The sequence below is a fragment of the Zalophus californianus genome, chromosome 2, assembly GCF_009762305.2.
Source record: "Zalophus californianus isolate mZalCal1 chromosome 2, mZalCal1.pri.v2, whole genome shotgun sequence".
NCBI classification, from domain to species: domain Eukaryota; kingdom Metazoa; phylum Chordata; class Mammalia; order Carnivora; family Otariidae; genus Zalophus; species Zalophus californianus.
In genome coordinates this window covers 78,779,872-78,805,460 of record NC_045596.1, presented here as the reverse complement: position 1 = coordinate 78,805,460, position 25,589 = coordinate 78,779,872, and the positions used below count along the sequence as shown (strand labels likewise).

The window sequence follows — 25,589 nt, the reverse complement described above, 5'->3', positions numbered from 1 at the left end:
AGCAAAGCCAGTGCAAATACGCCTCTATAGCAGGTTCTCCAGTATAATTGGCTGTGGCCCAAGAATTACCAATGGGCTCTGAGTCAATATTGTTTTTTGAGTGTCCTTGGACTATCGAATTTATTAAGTGGTTTATCTGTAGTGAAGACATTATCTAGGTAACCTTGCCTATCCACAACCCCCATGTGATCTTTAAGCTAGGTGCAAAAGTTGAATTCTGATAAACAAGGGTTTTCATGTGAATCTTGGAGACTGTGCTACTCTACAGTTAAAACTGACTTTAAAAATCTGGTGATTTGAGAGTTTTTGTAAATTATATTCATAAATATACTCTCGAATGTTTATTCTCTATTGCCAAGAAATTTGGGCAAACTGGCCCAGAAACAAACTTTAATTAAAATCCTCAGCCCATGGCTGTTGGACCATGAGGACCTGCATTTCTGATGGTGGATAGTAATGCTTTACCTCTTTGTTTTCAAAGTGTGCTCTGTGGGTCAATGACTTGGGTTTTACTTGGGCCCTTTTTAACAAATGCAGAAGTTTGGGTCTCACTTCAGGACTACAGAATCAGAATCTACATTTACACAGGATCCCAGGTTTGAGAACTACTGTTGTAGCTAAGGTATGTATGCCAAGACAGTGAGTGCTCTTTCTTATTCCCAAGGGGATTTGTATTTGTATTTCTACTTGGTGATATGTATTGTTCATAATTTTATAGCAGCATATGTGCCAATGTTTTGTTGTTTTTTTTTTACATTGTACAATATATTTCTCCTTTCTTCTAATGGTATATACTAATAATTTAAAATAATTCAGAATAATCAAATAAGTTAAGAAGTTATTTGAAACATGGAAATAAAGAACTCGAAATTGGTCTTGATTTGAGTAAAACATGAGCTCAAATATTATAGAAGTTCTAAGAGTGTAGCATAAAGCGACCACTTGCCATTTTTGTGAATTGTTCCCTCCCATTAAAAAAAGAAAGATTTTCACCAAGGTTCTCTATAGGTTATAATTTACAAACTATTTTGCAGTAGAAAATGATTTTGTGATCATTATGTACAATGATTTGTTTCAGTGATTTAATTATTTTCCATTACTAATCCAGGTGTTTGTCATAACAGTTGTAAAAACTAAAAATATAGGATATGATATAAATAATTAACGTTTACTGAAGCCCTTCCTATATGCCAGGAATTCTTCTAAGTTTTTTATATATTCATTTAATATACACAATAACCCTAGAAAATATGTACTATTGTTAGACCCATTTTACATTTGTGGAAACTGAAGCACAGAAATATTAAGTAACTTTCCCAATTACACAGCAAGCTTGTAATGGCGTTGAAATATAAATTTAAGTAGTCTTCCTTCAGAGACTACACCTAATTAAAAACTTATACACCCTAAACAACCTAAAGGCCCAATAACAGGCAAATGGATTATACAAATTGTGAGTCAAAATGTTAGGCAACCGTTTAAAAATTAAATCTGGCCAGCAAAGGCGGATTTTCTACTTAGAGTCTTGGTGTTAGCCATGCTGCATTCTGATCCAGGCGATCTGGGGAAGGGGATTCTTATAGGTTGTTTGTAGAATCCAGTTTCTTGCATTTGTAAGATTGAAGCTTTTGTTTTCTTATTGCCTACTCCTAGACATTGCTTTCACCTTCTGGAAGCTGTTCTCAATCCTTTCCACATGGCCCACATCTTCAAAGCCAGCCACGGTATGGAATCTTTCTCATGCTTCTAACCTCTATTGCTTATACTGGACAAAACTACTCTGCTTTGAAGGGCTCATGTGATAATCATAGGAATTATATTACATCATATTAAAAGGTTCCACCCACACTCAAAGGGGAGAGAATTTCACAAAAACCAGGGTCAGTGGGAGGTCAACTTAAGATTTTACCCACATTTTTTGTTTTTCCAAATTTCTATAATGAGGAATATTTTCTTTCTTTTTCTTTAATGAGGAATATTTCCTAATCAAAAAATTATTTATAAAAAATGTTTTGAATTCTTTTTACAGTAAATTTATGTAATCCAAGTAGAAGTAAAATTTACACTGAACTAAAACCAGTAATGTTTTTTTCTTATTTAAAAAGGAACTTAAGTAAGATTGCCTCTACCTCAACCATCCATTAATTCAAAGGCATCTCGGTGAACTGCTGTTAGGTTGACATGCCAAAGCCGAAGAAAATAGGTTTTCTACTTTCACATGTAGGGAGTTTAAGTGCTGTTTCTGGGGAAGGGGCTGCAGAACAGAAAAAGCTGCTATTTCTGTCAAGTTAAGGAATGTTTCATCTGATTGCTAGAGTCACAGGCAAAATAGCTGGAGGGTAGACAGGTATATTGCTCTTTTAAGAACAGATGGTGGAACTCACAAGAGATTGAGAGAGAGGGAAAACACAAACCTCAACAGAGTAGCAGATTTCTATAAAATGAACCATCTTGTATAGAATAGTAGGTATAAAATCACCAATGAAATCTTGGATCTTCTACTACCTTTCTAAAAGTTATATGGTATTTATTAATAAAATGTTTACCCTATGGTCTTTTTTGTTAATTTTTATATCAAATTTTGGAAAATAAAATTTTTATAAAACACTTTTACTGTTATATTCAAACATAAAAACAATGGCATATAACTATTTTTTTAGAGATATTTGATTTATTGCCTGAACTAATACATCATAATTGAGGCTATTGATTGCCTGATAAATGCAAATATGTTTATTAAATTAAGCCATTGCCTTTATGTTGATGTAACATTTAGTTTTGTAGTAAAATACCTCATTGGAAAAGCAAAGTTGGAGACTGCAGTCCTGCCATAATCCTCCTTGCAAGAATTGCCTAGTTTTAAGTGTTTAGGCTACAATCATGGAAAAGAATAAAATAAATTAATCATGATGATCAAACACATGGTCATGGCCTCATAGGCACAGATTTTTATCTGTGACCTAAGCTCATCACTAATCATGTGTGGTAGTTTTATTTTCACTTAATTTTACCATAGTTGATTAGACAAAACCAATTTATAATCAATTCAGAAGCCAGTCAAATGCATAGAGATAGAAGGTTTTACCAGCATTTTGGAAAGAGCACCATTCTCTGCTATGGACTCTCAGATTTATGAAGGCAGAGAACATGTCAGACTTATTCATATCTATGAACTGCTGGGACAGTATCAAAGTTTAGCAATATACCTTAACACAGGTTGTTTCTTTATTATTAGTATTAGCATTATTCCTAGAAAAGGAAAGGGGAGAGTCATTCTAATTATAATATAAATAAAACATTTGAACTTTAAAGTTCTAAAATAAAGTTAGGCAAAAGACCTAGATGAAAGAAATGATTTAATCTCATCAGAGGTTGTAAAATATTATCTGAATACATGGGAAGGCCATGTATCTCTCATATAAAGAGATTTTTTGCCGTATATATGTCAACTCTCCACAAGATTATATTTCTGTAGGCCTAACTAGAATCTCGAAAGTGATATTAGGAGGGAATTGACATTTAGCACTGTCCTTCTAAATTTTTATGTATTTCCTATTTTAAATAAATACTACTTGAGACTAACTAATTTTGAGAGAAGAATCAAGGGAAAGAGACCTTGTTTACATGATGGCAGAAAATAGTATAAAGACACTCTAATCAAATACAGAGGACTTGGGCTTACATAAAATAGATGGTGCTGACACAAAGTGGCTGTCCATCTAAAAGAATATAAAATTGAATGCCTACCTTATGCCAAACATATTGGTTTCTTAAGGGCAAGCAAAACATAATATTAATTTTTAATTTAATTATTTCATTGTATTTACTTTAGTGCTAGCACACATATAGCATCTGCTTAACAAATACATGTTGTATAAATTGTAAAAATTGAAAATATTATGTCTTTTAATGATTTAATTTGTATAAAATCTGAACAGTAATAAAATTACAATAATGGTAATGTTAGCAACTAACACCTACAGAAGGCCTTATACCAGGTATAATCCTAAAGGTATTACCTTATTTATTCCTGATAGTAACCCCATGAGGTGGATTCTGAAACTCTCTACATTTTGTTGAGGAAGAAATTACAAGACAGGAGTGGTCAAGTAGTGTGCCCAAGGTGACTCATACAGAAAAAAGTGGAGCCAGGATTTGAATACAGACAGTCTGACTCCACGAGCTTCATCTCAAACTATGAAATGTGTGTATATGAATATTCATATTCACTCTCTTACTTTTTATGACAATGTTACTGTCAGAAATTATTTTAAATGTACATGAGTGAAAGACCTATAGAAAAGATAATGGAAAAATGTCTTCACTCTAGTGATGACGAACAAGGACACCAGTTAGAACTTTGGCAAGAAGGATTTCTTGAATGAGAATTATTTTACTTATGTATTATTTTGCTTATTATTCAATTTATTTTATTATTTTCCTATTATTTTAATTCTACTGAAATAACTTCATTTGATGTCAATAAGAAGACATTATTTTCAGTGAGATATGTAAATATTACTATTAAATATCGCTCTTTCATATAGAGACACATTTCAAGCAGCCCACCATAATGCATTCTTTACTCAAATTTTAAGAGAAAAGACTTGAAGTATCTATACTGGCGTACAACTAGAGCTGACTTTGAAAAGATGTTTAGCAACCAACAAAATAATGTTGAGTAAGTGTATTTTCATATGATATATATGTCATATATATATGTAATATGTGCTATTTATTTGTCTATTTATTTACGTATTTATTTTAGGTAGTACAGAGGAAAAAAGATTTCTATTCTTTTATAAAAAGACGCTCTTGGGGTGCCTGGGGAGCTCAGTCAGTTAAGCAACCCACTCTTGCTTTCAGCTCAAATTGTGATCTCAGGGTCCTCTGCTTGAGGCTCTCTCTCCCTCTCCCTCTGCTGCACCCCCCTGCATGCACCGACGCTCTCCTATCAAATAAATAAATCTTAAAATAAAATAAAATAATAAAAAATAAAGAGAAGCCCAAAATATTCACCACGTTGGGATAAAATTTACAATTTAACTGGGATAGAGTTTAAAAATTCTTATACTCCTAAGAAAAACTATTGTTTCATATACTCATAGCAACAACTTGCTATCAGAACCAGATTAAAATCCATTCACTTGACTGATGACAATTTACAAGTCGAGTAATTCCTTTCTACAATTCAACTCTTCAGACACAAAGCAAGCATTCTATTAAACACCACTCTGAAGCAAGTTAATAACAACCTCACCCAGTTTTCAACACACTTCTGCCCCTAAACTCCAACAATCCTTGAGATCCATAATTCCCTGAAAACATTATTTATATGATCCACAGTCACCTCTGCTCAAAGAGACTCTGCCTGACCAGCATAGCTCACCCATCTTGGTGAGGCCAATACCAGCCCTTTCTTTTCAGTTGAGATCATTGGTCTCCCTCTCTCTTTTTTTTTTTTCTGAGAATCACATGGATGTTATAAATTTGCTTCAACTGATAATTTTGCTTCAAATATCAAACAATTTAAAAAACACACAAGGTAAAAGAAAGTCCATTAGACCTAAAGATAGTTTTATTCTTTCTTTTGTTTTTCCTTCCTGATGATTCAAGATTCCTTCTGTTATCATTTAATTTTTGTTTAGATAATTCCCATTAGCAGTTCTTTCAGAGTGGGACTGGCGGTGACATACTTTCTTGGTTTTCCTTTATCACAGAATGTCTTGATTTCCCCTGCATTCCTGAGTGATGTTTTTCCTGGATAGTCAAAGGTTTTTGATTGGAATAATGCAGTTAGTGTCTAAAAATTTTCTGTTTTCCTACCCTGCCTTTCCCCCTTATTTTGACTGGAGAGAAAAAACATTTTTGGGGCTTTTGTCTGTCCCCATCTGTGTCTGTGGATTGCTAACCTCTCTGGCACCAGTCAGAGATATGTGAGGTAAAGAGAAATTCCAGGGTGTTTACCACCGTGTCATTCCTTGGGTCTGGAATGCCTGGTTCTGTCAGTTTTCTCATCACCTGTCTGAAACTTCTAATGTTTTTTGTATATAATGTCCAGGGGTTTCAGCTGTATTTGGTGGGAAGAATAGAGAAAAGTATATCCTATCTTTCCAGAACAGGAAGTCTGATTTGTAGTGGTTTTAATTTGAAGGACTAATAGTGTTGAGCATCTTTTCCTCTACTCATTTGCCATCCATATATGTTTTTGATGAAATTAACTGTTGAACTTTCATTTTGCTTATATTTTTAATTTTTTATTGTATTTTGAGAATTCTTTATGTATCCTGGTAGCAAGTCTTTTATTAGATGTATGATTTGTAAATATTTCCTCTGAAGTCTATGATTTATCTTTATTTCCTCATCAAAGAGTAGAAATTATCCTGAGGAACTACACTTCAACAATTTGTTCTTTCAGGGATCATGTTTTCGGTGTTCTTTTTTTTTCTATTATTTAAATTTAAATTCACTTAATTAACATATAGTATATTATTAGTCTCAGAGGTAGAGTTCAGGGATTCATCCTCTTATATAATACCCAGTTCCCTTATATTACATTACAAGCCCTCCTTAATGTCCATCACCCAGTTACTCCCACTACCCTGCCCTCCAGCAACATTCAGTTTGTTTCCTATGATTAAGAATCTGTTATGGATTGTTTCTCTCTCTGATTTCATCTTATATATTTTTCCCACCCTTCCCCTATGCTCTTTTGTTTTGTTTCTTAAATTCCACATATGAGTGAAATCATAAAATAATTGCCATTCTCTGATTGACTTATTTCGGTCAGCATAATCCCCTCTAGTTCCATCCCTGTCATTGCAAGTGGCAAGATTTCATTTTTTTTGATGGCTGAGTAATATTCCATTGTATATATATATACCACATCTTTACCCATTCATCTGTTGATGGACATCTAGGCTCTTTCCATAGTTTGGCTATTGTCAATGTTGCTGCTATGAACATCGGAGGCAGGTGCCCCTTTGGATCACTACATTTGTATCTTTGAGATAAATACCCAGTAGTGTAATTGCTGGGTCATAGGGTATCTCTATTTTTAACTTCTTGAGGAACCTCCATACTATTTTTCAGAGTGGCTGTACCAGCCTGTAGTCCCACCAACAGTGTAGGAGGATTCCCCTTTCTAGGCATCCTTGCCAATATCTGTTTTTTCCTGACTTGGTAATTTTAGCCATTCTGACTGGTGTGAGGTGGTGTGAGGTGGTATCTCATTGAGGTTTTGATTTGTATTTCCCTGATGCCGAGTGATGTTGAGCATTTTTTCATGTGTCTGTTGGCCATTTGTATGTATTCTTTGGAGAAATATCTGTTCATGTCTTCTTCCCATTCCTTGATTGGATTGTTTTTTCAGTGTTGAGTTTGATAAGTTCTTTATAGATTTTGGATACTAGTCCTTTATCTGGTAAGACATTTGCAAATATCTTCTCCCATTCTGTAGGTTGTCTTTTGGTTTTATCAACTGAGATGATTGGTCTCATGAGCCTTTGAAATAATCCCGCCAACAAAAGTTCTTATAATATTATTTTTAAGTGGTTGACAATCAATATGGTTATGGAGATCCTAGAGATTATAACTGACACTTGCCATCCCTTCTAGATTTGGGTTTGTAAAATAAACATAGCAGAATGGATACACAGTGATTAGGAAAGAGAGAAGACGCTAAAGTCAGATACATGTAGGTTTTTTTTCTGGATCTATAATTTACCAGCTGTGTGACATCAGTGGCTCTCTAAAGTATCAGTTTTCTCATATGTAGAATGGGGTTAATAATAAAATATCTTCATAGGGATTTTGAAAAGAGCAAATGAAAGAGTTTGTCTAAAATACAAAGATTAGTCCCTAGCACACTGCACATATTGAATAAAGCCAAACTTTTTGTTATTGTATTTCTGATTCATTATGTTTTCAGATTTAATCCAGGTTTACCAATGATTATTTTTATAATCATAGCACAATAAGATTTTAAAGGAGATGGAGAGTTTAAATATTTTTTAGTGCAGAAGTTTGATAACATTCTGCCTTTTCGTTATTTTTAATTTAAGAAAATAATATGTTGCTACAGAGTAACTGTTAACAGTCAAATATAGCAAACATACTGCAAAATAATCTCAAGATATTTAGAGGCAATTATTTTTTCCTAATAATTGATCATCAACAACCAAAAATAACAAAAAATATTCAAAGATGGGCTTACATTTTCAGTATATTCTTTATATCTCCAACAGTCCTTTTGTGTCTTGGAGTCTGTGTAATCCTTTCTCATTTTCCTACCAATGATGTTGCTTTCTCCCCAAGGGACTTCAAGTATATAGACTTTTGCTTTATTTTGCTTTAATTTCAAATATATCTCTTAAAACTAATAAAAACAAAACCCAAACATGTTGAACCTGAGTGAAATAAATGCAATGAGGTTGTCAGAATAAATTTGTTCTAGGTGAAAATTGCATTAGACAATGGACTTCTGGGGCTCAGGAGGAGGTTGTGTGTAGGGGAGTGGAGGGCACAAGGGCATGGTACCTATCACAAAATAGGCATTCAGTAAGTAACTGTTGAATGAATGAATACATGAATTTATATGAACTACCAAATCAGGGAAGCCTTGACACAACGAGCCCTTGTAGATTTCTTGTTGATTCACTGCCAAGGCTCCTTGACACAGACCTTTCTTTTGTAAAGGTATTTTTTGAATCGTTTCTTTCCCTTACCTCTTTTCCTTTCTATTCTTATTAGTACAAAACCCAGTGACACAGCATATCCACTTATATTGAATCATCTGATTTTACTAGCTGACTATCAAGGACACATAGAAACTCTAAAGGTTTTATGACTTGAGGTTCTTTTCTACAAATAAGAAACTAGCTCACATTTTCCTGGTACTTAGTGGATATTCGGTAAGTGGAGTGATGTTTTTTGGGTTAATAATCAGAGATACGTGAAATTACTTATATTATTAGAAAGGCAATCCCATCCATTCAAGGAATTGTTGGGCATAGAGTCAGACAATTTGTTTTTCCAGCTAGCTTTTGCAATGAATTAGTTAAGAAAATAACTCATTCATATTGCTAAATTCAGTATCTGTAATAGTATTTTCCACTGAGAGTATACAAGATGGTCCAATTAAGGGCAGAAAGAAAATAAGTAAGCTTTTCTTTTATATTTGTTCCATTAAAACTAAAGAAGATAATTTAGGGTAAGGAAGCAATAACATTCTACAAATCAGAGAGCCCAAGGACTTGTTGTAGATTATGTCTAGGGTGATTCCTTATAGCTCATCCATTTTTAATTTTGTTATTTTATTCCTGTTAGCAACACAAATATTATTTTAATATAATATTATTTTATAAAAACCCTCAAACTCATAGAAAATCTGGGCAAAAACATTAAAATTTGGCCTCAGAGTGAAAACCTTAAATGACAAAAGTCTGGTCATAGTGATTTGATATAATTGTAAATTCTTTAAAAGACTAAGAGTGTTCTTTAAATATAAAAACTGGATACCGTAAACATTTTTTGTTGGTGCATCTGATAATATGAGAAAATTTACATTATAATCTTAGTATTAACCTTTACAGAATTATGTTGGAGAGATTATTTTGAGAAATGTGAAGACTTTACCATTTTGAGAAATGTTAACTCTTTAAGTATCTTAATATTTCCTTACTGACCTTACACATATTAAAATTCACAAATAGCTGACAATCCTTTTAAACAGGACAAATGATTATAGCTAAAAATAATTTGACTTTAAAAATTTTGTAGCTGAAATGAACACTATTATAATGCCTAGACCTTAGGAAAACAACTGAGTTCTAAATATGAGGTCAGTATACAGTGGCTCAGTATATCAGTAAACTGTTACGTATCTGTTAACTAGCAAATTGACCAGAGTTCTTCACTTGATAATCACGTTGTGTATAAACTCAAGAAATATCTTATTTCAGAGACTAGGAATTAAAATTATCAAGAGAAAGGGGAGTGGATGGAAGAAGAATGGGGAAAGTATAAGGGGAGAAAGAAAGTCAGAATGTTGCATTAATTGCTTTTAATTGTTAATTTTAAAAGACATTTACCAGTCCAGAATTGACAAGAGCTGAGTGGTAGGTAGCTCTCATTCCTTACAGATTTTTTTTTTTTTTTTTGGGCAATCTAATATTCTAAGACTTCTTTTCTTTCACTCAAATATAGTTTGATAACAACTTCAGATTTTGTGTGTGTGTGGAGAGAGGGCTTGTTATTCTCCCGATATACCAATATATCTCACTTGTAGTTATACATTAATTAAATGAGCTGTGGATTTTTTCTTACATCAGAAATTACAATGGAGTAGATGGAGTGCTAAAAGGATAGTACCACATTCTTTGTCATTTACATTCAGCTCCTAAGAAGATTAACTATGCTCCTTTAATTGCTCAGAATTAGAAGGCAGGTTCCAGTTAATACCTAATGGAGGAAAGAGGGACAAGAATTGAGGGCAAGTGAATAAAAATGATGACTCACTGAGATTAATAGAACACAATGTGGAATAATAATTTGCACATCTAATGGAAAGAAGGGACATCAAAAAAAAATTTCTTCTACAAAATCCCATGTCTGGAGACTTTGGCTCAACACACACACACACACACACACACACACACACACACACACACCAGGAAGTTCATAAGCCCCCACCCCTCTCAGATAAGGCTAGAAATTTAAAGAGAAGTAATGTCTTCATATAAGACATCCTTGCTCTTACACTTTCATAATTATGTATTATTTTATAGCTCAGGGCATTGCGTGGTATGTGGTTTGCTACAAAGGCAAAGGGTGGTGGGCAATAAAATAGTGCTCTGTCTTCTGTGTGTGTGTGTGTGTGTGTGTTTAAATGTGATGTCAAAATTTACATGGTAATCCAAAATTAAAAACTTGTCATGTGACACACATGATGTTAGCCTCAGGGTAGGATTGGAGGGAGGCAGTATTTCCATTTTGTGTGCCCCGTATGTCCCAGATAATAACTATAAGAACAATAATTGTTAGCTGGATAGTATTTGGCAATGTAAGCCGTGGTTCCTCTGGTAATAATGGGTAGTATAACTGGCAAGCTTGTCTACCTTTACCAGAGGCTGAAGCAAGACAGAAAAATTAAGTTAGTCTAAGAAACATTATACCTTTGAAATCACAGACGTGAACTTATAGGGATTTTAATTTCAAATTTAAAAAATCTGAATAAAAAGTACCACAGATGTTCCACAGTCTCACCAGCAGTATTGATTACTCTCCTGCTGTCACTGAAAGTTACCATTTCATTTTTTGGGTAATCTTATGAGAATAACATGGTATGTGATTGTTTCAAATCCCTTACCCTGACTACTAGTGAGCAACCAACTACATAACTTGTGAGGCCCAGTACAAAATGAAAATGTAGGGCCCCAGCTTAGATCCAGAAAGCAGGCTCCCCTTCTCACGTCCCAGCGCTGCAACCCATGGCAGATGGAGGACTTCCAAGGGATTAAAGCCTTGCTCCTGGACACACTTGGTACTTGGCTACCGGCAGGTAAGAGGGTCCTACTGGGTAATTCACTGAACAAGCAGTGAAGCAATCCAGAATCACCTGGGGCATGTGCCTGAGCCATCTCTTTCAGTGCCCTGCTTAGGCCCACTGCCTTCACAAGGCCACAGCAAAATGGAAGACTTCCCCAGCCATACAAGCTGATTTCTGTCCCCTACAGGGAAGAGAAGACTCCAGGAAGGAAGGACTCAGAAGGGTGAGAAGAGGCTAGACCTCACTCACATGAGCCAAACACATGCTCCAAATGTCCCCTCAGAGTTCATTTACAAAACCCAAATTAAGAAAAAAAAGTTATTAAGAATTCTAAGGTTTGGCCACAGAGAACTAGACCCTAAGCAAAAGGGCCTGTTCAGTGTGGGAACCTGTCTTAAGGGTCGTCTGTCTATGAAACAGAACTTGCCAGTAAGAGTAAATAGCTATTCACAAGTTTGTTGGGCTTTTATATTTCTTTTTGTCTAAATTTCCTGAGTATATCATTTGCTCACTATGATGCTTATTTATATTTTTCTTAGACATTTTGGAATCATTTTAAGAGAGATCTGAACGTATATTCTGCCCAATATGCTATCAATAACTTCTAGCCTATTTTTGTCTTTTTAAAGACCAAAATTTTTGTGCAACAAAGTAGTTTATTTTATTTTCCATCATGCACTCTGGCAATAAGATCTTATCCACTTTCAAATTATGAAAAGACCCTGATGTTTCCCATTTATCTTTTTATGTAATTTATTTATTTATTTATTTATTTATTTATTTATTTATTTATTTTCATTTTGAGCTCTAGTTCAGTGGAAATACATTTATATGTATGATAGATGCTTGGGTGTAATTTTATATTCTTTCACATGGTTTTAGTAGCCAAATACCATTATTAAACAGTTCAGCTCTTTTTTTTTTTCTTTAGCATATAATCCCACCTATATCACATACAAAATTTCCATTTATATTTGGGTAAGTTTTGGTTCTCTTTATTCTATTATATTGAACCGCCGTGTCATTGTGACAACTATCTGATTACAATAGCTTCATTGTGAATGTTAGCTATGTGGTATTGCTGATTTTTTAAAGATTAGAAATAAATAGTCAACTCTATTCGTAACATGTAGCTTAGCTGTTATTCAGTAAGTGGAAGTGCTTAACCGTACATTTTATGTTCACGTAGGTAATGAAGTTTGGTGTAAAAGTTTACATAAAGACTTGAGTCAAATCTTATATGGAAATCCTATTCATATGAGTACCAGTCAACATGTAAAGTGCCTATACTTTCAATGCCTTATTTTTTTCCATCTCCAAAACAAGGATAATGAAGCCTTTTTCACAAAATAAATTTCTTGTAACATTACAAATGCTCAGTAAGTGTTAATCCTCCCTCTTCATAACATCAGAGCATTGAACTTTTTATTTATTTATTTTTTTATTAACATATAATGTAGTATTTATTTCAGGGGTACAGGTCTGTGATTCATCAGTCTTACACAATTCACGGTGCTCTTTCTTTTTAAGATTTATTTATTTATTTGAGAGAGAGAGAAAGAGCACATGTGCAGGAGCGAGTCAGTGGAGGAGCAGAAGGAGAGGGAGGGGGAGTGAATCTCAAGCCAACGCCCTGGCTAGTCCAGAGCCTGATGCAGGGCTCAGTCTCAGGACCCTAAGATCATGACCTGAGCCAAAATCCAAAGTAGACTTTTAACCAACTAAGCCACCCACGTGCCCCCTTGAACTTTAATCCTAGTCTATCTCTGGCCATATCTTTCCCTTCTACCTTTGTAAATTTCAAATAGGTGTCATTTCTCTGGCAAGCAGGCTAGAACTGGAAAATTTTAATCCAATCGGAAGTACTGTTTTGGAGTAAAGAATTGTAGCTTCATTGCAGTTATTCAGATGATAAATACATTTAAGTTTATTCTTCCTCTCCTATTCGACTTTTATTATTCTATATCATTTCATTTGCCTTTTTTTCCCTTTTATTTACTGGGTTGAGTGTTTGTTTTCCTCGAGTTAGTAATCTCATGTTCTATGTATATACATACATATTTCTTCAGTGTTTGTCTTCATTTTAATGGCTGCATTTAACCATGGGTTTATTTATTAATATACCCAAGCCAAATAATTTATAAGCCCTTCCTCCCACTTACACAAAATCTTCAGGACACATTTATCTCCTCACCTCTTTTACCAACTTATGAAATCATTTTTTTAAATAAACTTTTGAATTTTAAGTCCAACTTTGTTTTTTCCCCAGAATGCTTCTTATACCAATGGTATTATTCCCAATAATATTATCATCATCAATTTTGGATGAACTATGAATTCCACTGGATTTATTTCTTGATTAACTTGCTTTTAATTTTGAGATATGATTATGATTTTTCACTCAACTATAATATTTTCTTGAGTAATTTTCCCAGACTGTATATATCCTTTATAATTGTCTCAGAGAGTGTATAATCTGTGTGAGTGTGCGTGTGTGTGTATGTGTGTGTGTAACTACTGACTGGCTTACTTTCTTCCCTTGTCTGTCATTGTTTTAAATTTTCTTTTTTTTCCGTTTTCGTTTTCTTGGTATAGTAAAGAAGTTCTTGGCTCAGAGAACTGTGCTGTCTGCTAGACTTCATTGGTGCAGGTGAGATGCATGATACAAAACTGACTCTTTCCTTCACTCCCATGAAGTTCATACATTTTTTTTTCAGTTTATCCTTGATGTTGAGCAAATTTCACCAGGCTAGGTACGGGTGTGTTATCTTCTTTTTATTACTCACACTTGGTACTCATTGGGCATGACTTTAAAAACTCAGCTTTTTTTCAGCCAATGTGAATACTCTATTCATAGTTTGTGTTTTTTTCTAATGGCTTTTCTTGTTGCCTTCCAGAATACCATTGTTCAAATAGATTCCCTGGAGTTGTTCTCCATTTGTTTTGTTGCTCTCACTCTTGATTTCCAATTCTTCATAGGGTTCTTTTGTGTTGTGGGGAATTTTGCCATTTGATTTCCCAAACCATTAATTCTGCTTTCAGCATTTCATTTTCCACTATTTTTAAAAGAATATTTTAAATGTAAAAATACAATTCAAATGAGCTGTTAAAATCCCTATTCTAAGATTGTTATTCTGTAATATCTCCATCTCCTTAATAATTCTTTTCTGTAAAATATATACTCTGAAAACACCTTCACCGAATAACATGAAGAATTTAGCTTTTGAAAGAAGTTTCTGAAATCAAATATTAGTTTTAGCAATTACCAACTTTTTACTTTTTATTCTTAGACCAATAGCTTTCTTCACCTCTCAAATCTCTTCAGGAGATTTTTTCGAGAATTAAATGAAGACACTGAGAAGCAAAGCCTAGCTTGTAGTAGGCCCTTAATCAATGGGATTAATTGCACTAAAGAAACTGAAAACTCCCTAAGAAAATGTGTTTTACATAAACATCCTTTAGCTAAGAACAGTCTTGTGTATTAAGTATCAGTCATTATTGTCAATCACGTCTCAACTTAAAAAAAAATGAATGCATCTAATTCAGATACTTTTTAGTAATCTACAATCTTAAAGAACCATGTATGAGCTCATGAAAACTTTTATTATCACTTTCCTTTTGTATTAAGGCATTTCAGTTTATCCCATAAGCCACCCAATATGTAGTAAAGAAGAAATACAAGGTGGTTAAAACCTTAGTTTGAAATATTTTTCAAAAGTTTTCATTCTTCATCATATTTTTTAAATGAAAAGAGTAGGACTTTGATTCATTTTGATATTCATTTGTAATATTGGTTATATTTCTGGCTATTTTTAAGAAGTAAAGGAAGCCAGACACAGTGAGAATCCTTGCCATCTAGTGAGAGTTGTAGCACCAGCCACCACACAGCAACTCCTTGATGATCTGCTGCCCTTTTAAACATTTCTGGAATTGGAATCCACTTACAGTAGATGCATGCAACTAATGTAAAATGTTCTCCTCTAATTCCCAATCCTCTGAAAAGATGTTCTTATTCAAAGAGGGAGCTTTACAATTGATGTATAAGAGAGACTTTTATGCGGTGCCTGGGTGGCTCAGTCCATTAAGCGTCTGCCTTTGGCTCAGGTCATGATCTCAGGGTCCTGGGATCCAGCCCCGCATTGGGCTCCCTGCTCCTCGGGGAGCCTTTCTCCCTCTCCCTCTGCCTGCCGCTCCCCCTGCTTGTGCTCTCTCTCTCTCTGTCAAATAAATAAATAAAATCTTAAAAAAAAAGAGAGAGACTTTTATGACCTTGTAAGTCAGAAGCAAATGACCTATTGAGGCGTACCCTGAATAATTTCTATGTTTGCTTCTTTACCTAGAAAATGGAGATATAAAAATCTTGCCCTTTCTCCTTAACAGATTTGTTTCAAGGCAGACAATACATTTCGAAAGTCTCCTATACTTATAAGATGTATTTCTTTATTAAAATCCTTATACACCATTACCTCCGACACCATGACCAAAGATGTTGCAATTACTATTGCTCTGGTTCCTGCCTCTCTCAATGGGAGCAACATAAAGAGCCGAAGCCCCTGTCTCATTACGCCGGGCATTTTTGTAGTGTGACTACTGCCAGGGAGCTGTCCATGGCACAAAACATGGCAAGGCTAGACTTCATGGATTTATACAAAGCAGATGTCCCCCACCAATATGCCAGAAGAAATGTGTGATAGATTGTAATGACAAGACAGGAGTTTTGAGATGCAGGCAGAAGGTAGAATGTTCTGTTATGTTGTAGTGCAGTGGAATAAAATGTGTGTCTCGTGTTTGAGACTTGAAGAGAACATTCACTATTATAAAATAATCGTATTTCCTAATTTTTTTCTTCACTTTGCCTGAAGGAGATTAATGACTCAGCTGTCGGGTCAGCTTGTGATCTTAAAGTTGAAATGAGGCTAAAATCTGTGCTTGGCATTCTTAAAATGCTTTCTCAGTGAAGCGCTGGCTAGGAGAGAACCAGTCATGGATTCTCCACATATTCCTTGATAGTTTGGGTTCACCACTGGCAAACTGTGCAATCCGCAAGGAACTTGAGATTTATTTTTCATTACTACCAAATAATCTCAAATTTCTAAACACTGAAATGAACAACTAGAATCATAACTAACAACACTGACTTTGAAAAAAAAGAGCCTACAATTTTATGTTTCTCAGTATGTCAAGGAATAGGAGTACTGCTGTCACCCTGCAGTAAACCTTTTAAAAGCAACACATTTTAAACAATGGTTAGATTAGCACAGTGTGCTCCAGCCACAATACACTCACAAGCAAGGACCATGATAACAGACAACCCAACAGCATAAATACACGCTTCCCAGTTTGATGTTGTGAAAGCTTTTATTTCCATTTGACCAACAATCAAGGTGTATAGTGAGAATGAGAAAATGTCACAAAATAAAATGGATCAAAAGGCCTGATGAGCAATTGGGAAGATACACAAAGAGTTTAAAGGACACTAAAATTAACGTGAGTCTTGGCTGACAACCAGATTTCAGGCAAAAAGAGGAAAAATTTTATAATAAAGAAAATGGAGTTCCAAGAGGCTGAGCTGAACCCTGCTCTGGGGGAAGAAGTAGGAGAAAAGGAACTTCAGTCAGAGTTGTCACATTGGGGGACAACAGAGAGAGCAGAAATGATTAATAAATTTTCTATATATATATATATCATTCCATTATGGTGAATGTGACTTCAAAGAAAATATAAATTGTTATCAAAATACAAATCTATCCAGAAATTTTGAAAAAAGAAAAAAAGCATTGCCCATTACTAGTCCTTAAGTCATTTTACTATTTTTCCACTTGGGTAAATGTCTGCACATCTCCAACTTACCTCCTTTCCCTTTAGATTAGGAATGCCACTTTTTATGCTATATGAAATCTGACAAAATTCTTTGCCATGACGTTGCTCTGCAGAATAGGTTATAAAAATGTTTCATGTATCACCCATGATATAACGTTATTTTTCTTCAACTATATTATCATAGATATTTCTATGCATATACATATATGAATACCTATACATATGTGTGTGTGTGTGTGTGTCTGTATACTCACCTTAGTATTGATTCTTATTTTTTATTTCTTCTTAATACATATTTCTCCTCCCTTTGGGTGTTTTGTTGGAGATTGCCTAAATTAAAATTTCCATGGACTATAAATCTTCCAGATAATGACCGTAAGATTGGGAAGACTTGCTGAGTAATAATAAAGAGATCTGATCTTAAGTGCATCTTGCACGAGATGCTACATCATTGTTTTGTTTTTTGTTTTTTTCTCTCTCTGTCTTCTGAAGAAAGCACCATCAAAAAGCACTTAAGCTTTCCAGGGCTTCCTTCACACTTACTTAACCTTTGATTTAAAAAAAAAAAAGACATATTTAATGCTTCTTACAAATCACCCCCCCCACCCCCACTACGGCACATGCCTGTTCCTGTTCCAGGTCTTTTTACTAACCCTGATGTTTCCATCAGTGCTGGCTGTGGAAACCCAGGGCCAACCACTGAGAGTTGAGAGTACCTAAAAGAAAACGTTTGATGGTTTTCTGTGAATAAAAGAAGGAAGAGAAGGAAGGAGAAATGAGAATATGAGAATGGAGAGGAATAAGCATAGAATTAGGACAATACACGAGGCCCAAAAATTTTGCAAAAAAGAAGAGAAAGTCACTCACTGGTAAGTTCTCCAACGCTAGGAACAATGTCATATTCTGCCAGCAAATTGCCTTGATACATGTTTCCAAATGAATAAAATAAATTTGACATGAAGAAATTCAGTAAGACAAAGAGGCAAAATTGTGACACTCATTAGGATCCTTCAATGTTTGGAGTTAGGGTATGCAAAGATGATCATTGAAATGTTTCCTGCGAGGAAACATTTATATAGAGCAGTATAAGCTGTTTAAAAAGTGTGAGAAAAGTTGTGGATGAAGGTGGGTTGCTAACTGAACAGAATGGTGAGGAGAGAGTAGGAGAGAGGAGAACAGAGGGAAGGCAGGAAGATGGTCTGAGTCTGGGGACTGGAAGAGATGAAGTAAGATTGAGGACTTCTGAGGAATGGAATGCTTGTGCCCTCACCCAGCCCTCTGATAAGTTGAGTATTCTGTCAAGTCTACTAAAACAACATGTTTTATGTCCATGTGTGCTTTTTATCTGCCAACTGAAGAAGAGGTTGAGTTTTACATCTAGGTCATTGCAGAGCTCCAAGAGCATGCTCCTAAGCAAGAGGAGGGAGAATGGAAGGGAAATTTTGTCAACCCAAGGACCCCTGACCTGGTTTTAGATTTCTAAGGACAGGGAGATAATCATGGTATCTGAGATAAATATAATGAAGGTAGAATTGCAACTTTCTCTCTCTCTTTTCTCTCTTTCTTATTGTATTGAAGACATTCTTAGCCACATAGTAGAAGTAGTGTCTTCAACAGGGTGTAGAACACCTTGATTCTTTCATCCTTTGTCATATGCCTCCTTGTTTATGATAGTTGAGTATTTGTATATTCACATCATATATATATATATTTTTTTTACTTCATTATAAGGTGGTATTACTAAAGAACCATATTTTTACTTCTTTGGATCTGTTTAAGTTTCCAAAATATTAATAAACACCTTATTAATACTTTGATTTGTTGATAATAAAGCACACTCAAAAGAAGAACTCCAGTAAAAAGTTAGAGAATGAAGAAAAGAGGGATGACCTTATTTCTCCAAAGGAATCTCTTCCCAGCACCCAGAGAGATTAAGCTCGGACTTCTAATGTCATCTAATTGACAGCCCTGGTGATGGCTGCATTATTTCCATATGCTGCTTTTCAACTATATATAAGGATTGTTGGTTAATTAATTCAAAAGAACCTATGAATTTATGTTTTTTTCTTCTACTATACTGCTATTATACTATTACACTTCCATTATATTAAATAATTACTACCCCAATTTTCTGGAAAGAGGAATAAAACAATTTGAAAATTTTTATTTGTTTCGATTCAATAATATTTTAATGAGAACGAGACCTGGGTCAGGTTAGATGTTCTGGGAAATGCACTAACAAATAATTGAATTTTCTACAGTTTTTTCACTTGAAAACCTATTCAATTATGCGAAGCAATAATCTTTCTTCTTTTCCATGAATGTAAAATATCTGGGGATTTTATCCTGCCTTTTCACCTATCTGCTGCATACCTTGGGTCAGTTTTTTTCTTCCTGCTTCTGTTTCTTTATCTGTAAGATGATGATATGGTGACGATGATGATGATGAGAGTTGCTACCTCATAGAGTTTCTGAAGGGCATAAAATTAATAATGAAAGGTGCATAAAGTAGTGACTGCCACTTACTAAATATTGTATAAATGTTTGCTCTTACTATTATCATTATTACATTAGGTTTAAATTTTAAGCAAAAAGAGGCTTACATGTCAGAAAAGACCTCATGGTTATTAGAGTGTATTTATAATGACTATCTTAAGGGCTAACGGTAAAAACAGATTTTTTTAAAAAATAGGATTATTGGAAGGGCATTGCAATTTACAAAAATGAAGCAATAATATTTTTATCATGAAGTGTAGTTATTTGGGCTATTTTTTTTAAATGCCTAAAAGATCTCATCCCAGTGATTTTTGTTTCCCCACCGTTATTTAAAATATGATGTATTATTATTTGCTGATGAAAGAAGGAACATTGTATCAGAGATCTTCCTGGAGCAATACATGGCAATGTTATGTTTAGAACCTGTGTTGTGATTTTAATTATAAAATTATATTAAAAACCATTCTGACTGGAAAGTAATGTCCATATAATATCCCTGACCCCTTTTATAATATTTTATTATCAGTACACATAAAATCCTTCACAAGCTGGTGTCAGATAATTAGGACCCCCAATTTCTGCTTACTTCTTCTGCACAATCTCCTTCCAGACAATTTTCTCTTTTCTTCATTCCTCAAAAACACCAACTTTTGCAGTTTCCAGAATGGAATAGCTTTTTTCATCCTCACTTGGGTAACTCCTACCAATTCCTTGAAACACAACTTAAAAATCACATCCTTTGTGATACCTCTGTGAACTTCTTTGGGTAAAGTTAACTGTTCTTCTCAATATTTTTTGCAAAACTCAAGCAAGTTCCTATCTTCAAGGGAGATTGGATAGAACCCCTCCCTTTAGCACATGCATGCCTTCCCACCTCACTTGCAATAATGCAAAATAGTCTGCCCCTCCTTTGGCTCCTTGCTCTGATCAGTGCCACTAACTGGAAGGCCTTCTTTCTGCACAAATCCTGCGGCTGACTTCTGCTCCTCATTCAGGTAACTGCTCAAATATCACCTCAAAAAAAAAAAAAAAAAAAGAAAGACTTTTCTGACAAGGCAAATAATTTTTCTCCTCATGCTCTTCACCCCAAACATGCTCTAATCCTTCTCTATTACTCTGCATTTTAATTTTTTTATATCACCTCATTATTTTGTTTTCTCCTTGGCAGAGTGAAGATATTAAGAAATACAGAGAGGGAATGCATTTCTAGGAGTGGAATTGATAGAACAGAGTATATATATTAAGACCTTTGTTGCATTTTGCCAAGTTTCTATCCAGAGATACTTTATTGCTATTGCTATCATTATATAGCATGTATAATTTTAATACAGATCTATAATTGCACCATTCATTATAACTATCACTTGTGTTCTTGCAATATCCCAATCACCTTGCTAAATACCATAATACATTAAGTGTGTCTTTACATCTATTTAAGTCAAATTACTTGCACTTCCATGGGGAGTATAAAAGAGTGCACAATTTTAACATTCTCTTGCCATTATTTTTAGAAATTTTGATCATTAAAAATTATATTTTACTTTCTAAATTTGAATTTCTTCATTAGCAAGTATGGTAGAACATGTTTTCATATTTAGTAGTTATTTGTTTTTTTTTTAAGATTTTATTTTTTATTTGACAGAGAGAGACACAGTGAGAGAGGGAGCACAAGCAGGGGGGGAGCGGGAGAGGGAGAAGCAGGCTTCCCGCTGAGCAGGAAGCCTGATGAGGGGCTCGATCCCAGGACCCTGGGACCATGACCTGAGCCGAAGGCAGATGCCCAACGACTGAGCCACCCAGGTGCCCCAACATGTTTTCATATTTAGTAGTTATTTGTATTGCTTTCTTTTTGTAAACTCGGTGTATTAATTTGCTAGGGCTGACATAGCAAAGTACTGCAAAGTGTATAGCTTAAACAATAGAAATTTATCATCTCACAGTTTTGGAGGCCAGATGTTCAAGGTCAATATGTCAACAAGGTCATACGCCTTCTGAAGGCAACAGGGAAGGATTGATTCCAAGTCTCTCCATTAGCATCTGATAGTTCTTTGGTTTGTGGCATCATAGGTCCAATCTGTACTTGGCATTCACCCTGTAGCTTTACATTTTCTTCCTTTTGCACATGGACCTCTGTGTCCAAATTTTCCCTTTTTATAAGGACACTAATTAATTGGCTGAGGGACAACCTTAATAATCTCAACTTGACTATCTGCAAGGACCCTATTTTCAAATAAGGTCACATTCTGGGGTATTAGGTTTGTAAGGGCTTCAAAGCATGAATTTTGAAGGGGCACAATGCAACCTATGACATCCAGTTCATGATCTTTGCTAAGTTTTCCTTTGATAGAATCAAATATTTTCATGAACTTTAAGAAAAGTGGAAATATTAGCTTGGACCATATGTCTGACAATTATATTTTTGGTTTGTGTTTATCTTTCAGCTTTGTTTATGCACTAATGACATACTAAATTTCAGATTTGTATATAAAAAATGATGATCTCTTTAGCAATTACCTTCAGACAAGACCTTGCCATATAAAAATTAGGTAAAGGACCTTTAATTATTTAAACTTTCAACTTTTCATTTAATTATTCAGTATAAGCCATATATTTTAGATCTCCAGAATCACCCCTCTGCAAATTATTCTTCACACTGTGAGAAGAACTTTTCTAACATATGCCTTTGATTTCTTAACCCATTACTTAAATCCCTGAAAATCTTCTCATACCCTGTATAGAAAAACCTTATTAGAGAGTTTGGCTTCCAGCTTCTTCAAGATCTGGCCCACCCCATTTTCCCAGCCACAACTTCTGCCCACTTGTATACACACACCTACACCTCCTGCACATCAAAATACCTGAAATCTGGAAAATGCACCACATCCTCCCAGGCCTCGGTGTCTTTGCAAACAGTCCCTGATGCACATGCCTGGTGCCCATATCAGAACAAACTCCAAAAATTGCATCGTGCCTACTGGCTTTTCTCTCTGAATTTCGAATATTATACATAATATGGGCTCTACGAAAGATCAGCAAAAATGAGTAAAGAAACTCTTTGCAATTTTAAAAAAGTACCTATAACACAGAGAGGCGATAATTCTGAGAGGAGTCGTCATAAAACTTGGGGAATGGGATGCAGAAACAACTGAGCAAATTGTGCAAAACTGATGGGGCAATAAAATCAGAGGCCCAGAACCAAATCTGGGAGAAACACTTCCTAGCCATTCTCTAATGGCAGACTAGCAATTGTGATTGTTCAGACAATAATTCCATAGGTATTTTTTAAACTTTTCATTTGGAAGTAACTTTAGATTTATAAAAAAAAAAAAAAAGCTATAAAGACAGTACAGAAAATTCTCCTGTACTCTTTCACGTAAATTCCCCTGATGATAACATCGTATACAACCATGGTGTATTTATCAAAACTAAGAAATTAACACTGGTACAGAAATACCGATTAAACTATAGACTTTATTCAGATTCCAAGTATTTTTCCACTTATGTTCATTTCTTGTTCAGGAATCCAATCCAGGATATTACACTGTACTTAGTCTTCTGTTTCCTTAGTCTCCTTCATTCTGGGAGAGTTTCTCAGCCATTCCTTGTTTTTCATAACCTTGGCACTTCCAAAGAATACTCACCAGGTACTTTGTTGAAGACCCTCATGTGTATTTGTGGGATGCTTCCCATGATTACGTGGATAGTATAGATTTGGGGGAAGACTACAACAGAGGTGAAATGCCCTTCTCATCACCCCGTATCGGTATATATGACATCAACATTATTTATCACTGATGATTTAACCTTGGTCACTTGAGAGTGATGTCTGCCAGGTTTCTCCTCCATAAAATTACTATGTTTCCCTTTCTGTTCTTCATTTGTAGGAAATGCATCACTAAGTCCAGCACACACTTAAGGGGGCAGGAGGTGGAATTAAGCTCCATTTCCTAGAAGGATTATCAAAGACTTTGTGGACATATGTTCAAACCACGACAGTAATTATTCTATGGTAGATACTTTGTGGATATGTAAGTACCCAGTCTCTCCTTTTTTATCCTCTAATTCTAGCATTCACCTGTGATTTTCTATTTCCCTCAGTCCTCCTACATTTATTATTTGCAATTTTTTCGGAAGGGAATATTTGTCCCTCCTCCCTCATTTATTTATTTATTCAATTATTCACTTAGATCAGTATGGACTCATGGATGTTTATGTTATCCTTGGGTTAGACTCTGTTACTATCATTGTTTTGTTCATCTTTTTAAAAATTTTTTTGAACTTCCTTACTTACAGGAACTGCAAGTTGCTTTGTGGCTCATATTTTTTTTTAAGATTTTATTTATTTGAGAGAGAGAGAATGAGAGAGAGCATGAGAGGGAAGAGGTGAGTGGCTCAGATGGTTAAGCATCTGCCTTCGGCTCAGGTCATGATCCCAGAGTCCTGGGATCGGGTCCCGCATCAGGCTCCCTGCTCCTTGGGAGCCTGCTTCTCCCTCTGCCTCTCTCTCTCTCTCTGTCTGTCTCTCATGAATAAATAAATAAAATCTTTAAAAAAAAAAAAGAAAACCAACAACCCAGTTAAAAAATGAGAAAAAGATCTGATCAGACATCACAAAAAAATACACAAGGATGGCAAACAAGGGTATAAAAAGACACTCAACATCATTAGTTCTCAGGAAATGCCCATTAAAACCCTAGTGAGATATCATTACACACCTATTAAAAAGGCTAAACTTTTTTTTTTTTAATCAGACAATACCAAATTCTGGCAAGAATGCTGAGCAACTAGAATTCTCATTCCACAGATTTTTAAATTGTACGTTATCCATTTCATAGCATGCATTTGTTGTTTTCAAAAAAGAACTTTTGTTTTTATTGTAAAGTTTGCAACAAACAATTTAGTTAGGTATAAATAGATTAAAAGGAAGCATAGTGATCAGCTTTACTAAATGTATAATTATATTTGTTAACCTTGGATCAAAGCAGGCCAAGGTATACTTTATAAGCATGATGCCTGAGGTAAACCCATCCGTTCTGATTTGGATCAGTCATAGTTATATCCATGTGGGGCCTGGAAGATATTCACTCTTGATTGGAAGAATCAAAATATGTATAATTGTTAATAAAGACATGAGGCATCTATATTATAAACGATTTTAATAACTCCTATAATATATTTCGTATTTATTATAGGTCAAATACTATAATGCATGCTTTGCAAGCCTATTTATGCATGAGAACAAATTACTAACATTAGGATGAAATATCCTAAAATAGAAAATCATTTTATTTTATTTTTAAAACTTCTAATTAAATTAAAATATTTAAATTACTATTTTAACAGGGGCTCCTGGGTGGCTCAGTTGATTGGGCAACTGCCTTCGGCTCGGGTTGTGATCCCAGAGTCCTGGGATGGAGTCCCGTGTCGGGTTCCCTGCTCGGCGGGGAGCCTACTTCTCCCTCTAACCCTCCCCCCTCTCATGTAATCTCTCTCTCTCTCATTCTCGCTCTCTCAAATAAATAATCTTTAAAAAAATACTATTTTAACAATATGAATAAAATAATATTGATAACTATTAGCCAAAAGGAAATTCCTTTGATTCAATTAATTATTAAAAGTGGCACAGGATGATTTCCTTCAATGTTCATTCCTAATGGATATTTTCCAAGATGAAGACAATAAGATCATTATAATGTGCATAAAATTTTCCCATTGTAAAGAAGTT

At 34.7% G+C, this 25,589-nt stretch overlaps 1 long non-coding RNA gene across 1 annotated transcript; it reads left to right on the top strand.

Annotated features, from left to right (window-relative positions):
* The first annotated feature begins 250 nt into the window (after positions 1 to 250).
* On the top strand, positions 251 to 23,886 carry LOC113925336. The gene is made up of 3 exons (XR_003520985.1): positions 251 to 622; positions 1,654 to 1,724; positions 23,749 to 23,886. It is a non-coding gene; the product is annotated as an uncharacterized LOC113925336 (long non-coding RNA).
* Positions 23,887 to 25,589: the final 1,703 nt, after the last annotated feature.